Consider the following 7,116-nt stretch of genomic DNA (forward strand, 5'->3'; position numbering starts at 1 on the left):
AACGTAACGTAAGTAAGTAAGTAGTAGTAAGTAAGTAGTAAGTATAGTATANATAGAGTGTAGAGANAGAGTATAGAGANAGTGANNGANATNANANANAGAGAGAGAGAGAGAGCAGAGGAGAGAAGAGGAAGGATATCTTCGATAGGACCGACCGACAGGAATGCAAATTGGGGGCCACATATAGGAACGTCCGTCGAAATCGGTTAAGGGGGAACGACGATTAAACGCTTCTATGCGGCTTCTATCCAAGGATTGTCTTGGCACATTGACATTACGCTATCGATCCGAAGCGAAGATGTCAAAACATGCATGGCAGATTACCATGGTGTGAAATGATAGTTTGAGACGCATGTAAAGTCGAATAGAAGAATGCGCATGTTTAATAATTCTTTAGAATTAAAACAATGCGAATAGGTTTCAAAATTTGAATACGTAGATATCTCTTGTACAATTTTCAATGTGAAATTTCGTACATGTGAGTCATAAAGAGTCAAACATTGAAAGTGTTTCATCATTTATCAATTAAAATTATAATAATTTTCATCAATTATTTCCCTTTTAAGGAACACACGAAAAATATAAAACATACTTATCATATACGTTACATTGTATATCTGCTGTTAAAAAAAACAAATCAAATAGAGAAATATCTTGGGTACATATTTCATTACGAACAGTAACAGTGATGATGATACATGATGGCTAACCGATACAAAATTAGGATAACCCAACAATTCACTTATCATTCATTCAGTAACAGTTCATATACGGTGGTATCAGGAAATCATAGTCTATGGTCAAACGCAGTGGAAAACGGTGCAGAAATTAATGCGAGGTGACGTAACGAAGGAGAGATAGCGAACAATTAAAATCGAATATAGGTAATCGATAAGATTGGGAGACATGCAACGCGAGCGGCGGAGGAGAAGGAGGATAGGAAGAGGAGGGAAGAGGAGGGAAGAGAGAGAGAGAGAGAGAGAGAGAGAGAGAGAGAGAGAAGGAGGAGGAAGTCGACGGCGGCGTCGATCGGGAATATCGAATACATTAATCAATAACGCGCGCGAAAGGGCCAGTTCGTCTCTCAGGTTAGAACGGGGAACGAACATTGAGAGAGTAGGAGAGCAGTATATCAATAGAAGACGCGGCCAGCGAATCATATAATGCAGAAAACCTGAATAGCGGTATTTGTCAGCCTCGTTCTCGCCGAGCCGTTCAATAGCTGATATGTCACAATTAATACCGGTCCTTGCTTGCATTCTATTCAATATCTTTCAAGTGTTCAATTTTTTGCACGTTAATTCGAAATAAATCGAATCTCTAAATTATCACTACATATAAATGAGTGATAGTTTATTATCGTTTAAAAAATTAAATCACTAAAGAATTTGTAACAAACAACCAAATTTTACATCATTATATAAAGACAAATTAATTATTAATAATTTTTGTCAATTATAAGATATCTATTGCATTCTGTAAATAACAAGGAAATACAAAATTCGCTAGATTTAAGTCCTTTCTTTATCGTCTCTTTCATTGTTTTGGATTACACTTCGTAGAAAAGGTAAAATTCACAGAATAAAGAATCTGATACTTTAAGTATCTTATGCCCGAGATTTTAATAAATCTCGTTTGCCTCGCTCGCTCTTTAGGAACGTTAAAAAAGTAACTTATACAAGCAGCTAGTATATTCATCCGAGAAAAGTACGCAAAAGAGGATTACATCACGCGTACGCGTCCCATTCACTGTACTTTTGAAAGTTTTTTATAGGTGTAAAACTCATCCTGCTTGGATACAATATCTAACTCTTATTTGTAGCGCGCAGTACAATACAAATAGAATGAACAAAGAAAACGAATACAAAAAAAAAGAAGAAATTAGCGTAAAAATAATTAAATGCGATACATATAATTTTTTAATTGTTCATAAAACTAAAAGCTGTTATAACTTATATTAAATGTCAATTTAAACTTCTTTAATTAAACTAGCACAAAACTTACATATCCGCACGTAAAGAGTATTCCGAGTTGACACCCAAAGAGAATTAAACCTAATGCGCATGAACCGTTCGTGCAATCCTTATACATGTTTAACGCACAACAGCTGACGTGCGATCGAACTTCGCATAATAAAGGTCGTACCCGATCTCTCGACGAGGGGAACGGACGAAGAATCGACGACTGCCGTCGTTTCTCGGCGATAAAAAACTGGAAAGTTTTTCGGCTTCGTTCGTCAACATAGGGCGGGGTCCGACACAGGCATCCGTTTTTTCTTTTACCGGAGGAGACCATTCTCCATTTTTTTAAGACAGCTGCGCGAACGACGCGGAATTATTGTGCACTCACCTACCGTGCGTGCACACTTACTCGCTCGATACGCGCGCGCGCGCGCGCGCGCGTGTGTGTGTGTGTGTGTGTGTGTGTGTACATGTGTGGTACGAATCTGTGCCACACACATACATCTCAAGTTTCAAGAGACACGTTACGACGCGTAGCGTCGACCTTCTTATATGGAATCGTGTGCGAGCAGGTACGCTTGAGAAACGACCGAGAGGAAATAATATGGGTGCCGGTGCGTATACGTGTCGTGAAATGAATTACCCCGGTTCGACTTCTTCGTTAGTCGGATAAAAATAGCATTATTATCATGCGCTTTATCACGTATTGAAAATAACTTGAAGGTACTTTTCATTTAATGACACAAGTCGACACGAGAATCATTCTGTCTTTTTTAACATTCGATAAATGACAAAGATAGAACTTGTGTTAGCAAACGGCAAGCATTCAATAAAGCTATGTCGTTAATTTGCGAATTTCCTATCCTCATGCTTTCTCTGTTCTATTCGATATCTATTGATTGATCTATGATATCGCATATTTCATCGGATATCGCATAAATTATTATCCACGTAAACTATATTTATTAACACGTCAGACATCACTTGGGATTTTCATGCGTGGATTACCATGGAAGAAACAAAAGACTTGATGTCATGCATATATCACACCTGTCGGCGAATACACATAAATGTATCGGCACGGTGCAATGTGTAAAATACGTGAATTTGCTACCTGTGAACTAGTTTCTGTGAACAAGGATTTCCAGTCGATTAACATATAAGACATGAAATTGTTTTCGATTTGTTCTGATATATCAAAAACGTCAGAAACGGCCGTGAAAAATCTACTGAAAAATAACAATGCTCGCTCGAATGCATTAATCGTTCGTTTAGTTTCCATATATAAGTGGCAATTGTATTAAAAATAAAATTTGTCATATCAGAATAATATATTTCACAAACAGACGTAGATATAAACAGACGATGATATACAGATATATCGTAATAAAAAGATTCAATAAAAATTTAATATGCTCTTCTCCAAATAATAATATACTGTAGCACAAAAATTAAAAATTCCTTTATATATTTCTTTTATAAAGTCTCTTTCGACATACAAAATATTTATAAAATATTTATAAAATTTTATTTAATATTCAAAATTAATATTTCTTGATTTTGCTTTAATTTTTAAATGGCCAAGATGCAACGTGACTTACTTGCATCTTCTCATCTTGTTACAATTGTGATACGAGCAATCAAATGAATGCGATCTCCATGTCGTCGATCTATTGTTCAAACGTATTGTATAACATCTGTCATTGATCTCTCTCTTTCGAGTCCGCGTGGAAAGACTAGGTTTGTATTAAACGAGACAAATAATCACCGTGAATGGGAATCGCGGTAACAATACGCCTCTTCGCGACCGTCGATCGCATAAACGGCACGATAAATTATTTTTCAGTTTCGCATCAGCGCGTTAATACATGGAAAGCGCTACGCTTTTCTCGCGTTACATTAATTTATTGCAGATGCATCGTATATTAAATTGATTATTTTAAAACAAATCGTCCACCACTAACAGCTGTCGGAGTTACTCGAGTCATTTATTCAATCCAATTCTCATATTAGATTATGCTGAAATTTGCCGATATTGTATTTAATAAATATGGTTTGCAGAGAAAAAGAGAGAAAGAGAGAAATTGATATTGAATAATTCCATATTTCGACAGAGAATAATTGGAGAGAAAATTATAATATAAGAAGATTCTCGAATTTTTAATTTGCGAAATATCTATAATTTTCGAATTTATAATTTCTCGTAAATACTTTAAAACATATTTTAAACATTAATTCATTTAGAAAGAAATGATAAACGGTGAAATGATAAACGTAGATTCACTGGCAAACCACGTTCAATTTCATACGTGCCACGAAGGGACATTCACGACATAGGAACGTGCCAGTCAACTCGTATCGATTACTTGATGGTGGCCCTCGTATATAACCGTGTCTCCCCTTCTCCATAATGGGCAACACCTAATGAGTTGATAGACGTCGTTAGACGTTACGGAAATTCGATTATCACCGAACCCAACATCGAATGTATCTACGCTTTCTGCGCCATTCTTACGCACGTGATAATTTTTGCTTTAACATAGAAGACAGTCAATATATATGCTCATGCTATTCACTAATATTACGCATAATATATTTAGATTCACATCGACTCGTAGACATTATAGCAGATATTTAGTATCGATCATTAATCATAAAGAAAATTAATTTTTATTTATAAATTTATATATGTTTCAAGCTAAAATTTGTTATGTTACGCGCTTTTAGTGATTTGTTTATTAACAAAAGCTGAACCACTCGAAGTCTCATCACGTAGATTCCCGTGACACCTCAAATTCTCAATAAGTAAATAAACAAAGGAGTTATTAGTATCCAGCTAACATATAGTCGTAACCGACAACAATACGACTTATTAGCATAATGGTGAGAGTAAGAGCCGATCGAGTAGCTGAGTACAGTGCTCAGAACTAACTTCACTTGACACGGTCATTGTCATTTAAATCATCTAACGTTAAAACCGAAAGAGTGCGCCGCGTAATAGACGTTCATTGTTCTAGCGCCAACGCGGAAAAAGATAAATAAGAAAATCATAAACGTGCAATGCATTGTAAGTTTTTATCGTGGAAAAGAATATCAAAATGTGGAAATATTAGTGAAAAGAAAGTTTCATCTTAAATAAAAAATAAACGAATTTTATATAATACGTTATATATTGATTTAATACTTTTCTTAGACACATAATTATTTATTTCTTTCTCGTTTAAAGAACAAATAAAAGTCTAATTTGAAGTTTTTTAATATTAGCAGCAATTTCATCATTCCGTTTTTAAAATGTTATAATATATTATATACAAAAATTAAAATAAAAATGTGATTAGGAATGTCTAAATAATTTCATTTATCGATAGTTATTTACAGTGTGCTGTTTTTTTCGGAGTAAACAAGGAAACAGAGATATGTAGTATCGCTCGAAGTTGAGAAGTAAAAAGAGAAATTGTGGAAATCAAGAGATAGAAACCTTGTAAAAAAAAAAGACAGTTGAAGATAAACGAATCTATATACAATAGCAATTATAAGAACATGATAACAGAGGAATTTCCAAAATATCTGAAAAGAAAATTGTAAAGAAGAAAATAAAAGGTAGAAGCCTAAAGCTATATAAATGTGAGAAAGAAATCAAAGGGAGTACACAGTAATAAAGAGAGGAAGAAGATATAAGAGAAATAGAATTATATCTTAGGCAGCTGAACATGTTCCATGTACTAAAAAAAGTGAAAAGCGGCAAAGAATAAATAGAAGAATTTATGGAGAAAGAAAGGAAAGGTACATGAAATTAATGAAAGTAGAGAGAGTAAAAAAAGAGATGAAAGAGAATAAGATGGAGGGAGAAAAATAGGGAAAAATTTACAAAAAAGAGAATATTAAAAGAAAATGAGTTTTTATTATATAAAATTTAATTATGCGGTGTTTTATTTATTTGCTTTTGAAACAAATGATATAATTTATTGATTATAGATTTTAAAAGTGAAAATAGTTATAACTTAATTCATTGTATTACATGTCACAGTTTTTTAACTACACAATTACTTTACTATTTTTTTAATTGTGAAGATATTCAGAAATTCAGTTTTCTTTTATAGATGTTAAAAAATCAGTTTCGTTTTTTTTTACTTTATTACTATTGTGTCATAAATATTAAAAGAATTCGGTATATTAAGCAGAGATAAAACAAAAAAAAATGAAAATATAAATTGTAAACCAGAAGCCGTTCTAAACTGCTAGGCAAGGATTAAATTAAAATAAAAAAGTAATAAAGTAAAATGTAGTATTGCTTGCAATTAAATAATTGTTACTGTCGAACGCAGAAATTCGTATTTGAGCCTCAATTTTTTGATGAACAGATTACGTTTCCTAATAGTACATACTAAAGGTGCCTATGGTCAATCACTTGGCATGGAAACGACCCTAAAAGGGGCTGTATCGGCAATTGCTAACGGTAAATGGAAAACTTCGGAGTCCCCTCGTACTGTACGATATACAACTATCGCTTGCTCACCGATTTTACGATCACAGAATGGAGTCCACTCGCATCCACTCGATGGTATGAATTCTATATTTAAATGGATGCAATTAATTATCAACCGGCAAAAACGGCCGTCACTGAACATTATTATTACGTAAAAGAAAGTATGCACGTAATCAGCACTACTATACGCGCGATATAATATACACGAATGTTCCACGAATGTACTATAAATAGGTAAAACGACGCTAAATGGAACGCAACATGCTATATTCACTCATTTATTCGAAAATGGATTATGATTTATATAACTTGTGTTTATGTCACTGTGAATTGTGCATAACATTGAAAACACAGGTATAACGAACGTAATTTATAAAATTGAACATCTGATTTAATAGCCTGTGCCCATTTCCATTAATGTAAATTAACTTTAATCACGGTTCAACTTAATCTTCATTTTTCTAATTTTCATAACTAGAAAAAAAAAGGTAAACTGGGATTAAAGTTAATATACATTAATGGAAATAGGTGTTAATGATGTGCGTTGATCCCTTCTCTCTCTCTCTCTCTCTNTCTNTCTCTCTACTCCTCTTCTCGTACTCTCGTCTACTCGTACTTCCGTACTCGTACGTCGTCTCGTCGTACGTCTACCGTCTACGTACGTACGTC

This window comes from Atta cephalotes, assembly GCF_000143395.1.
Source record: "Atta cephalotes unplaced genomic scaffold scaffold00062, whole genome shotgun sequence".
In the NCBI taxonomy this organism is placed as follows: Eukaryota; Metazoa; Arthropoda; class Insecta; order Hymenoptera; family Formicidae; genus Atta; species Atta cephalotes.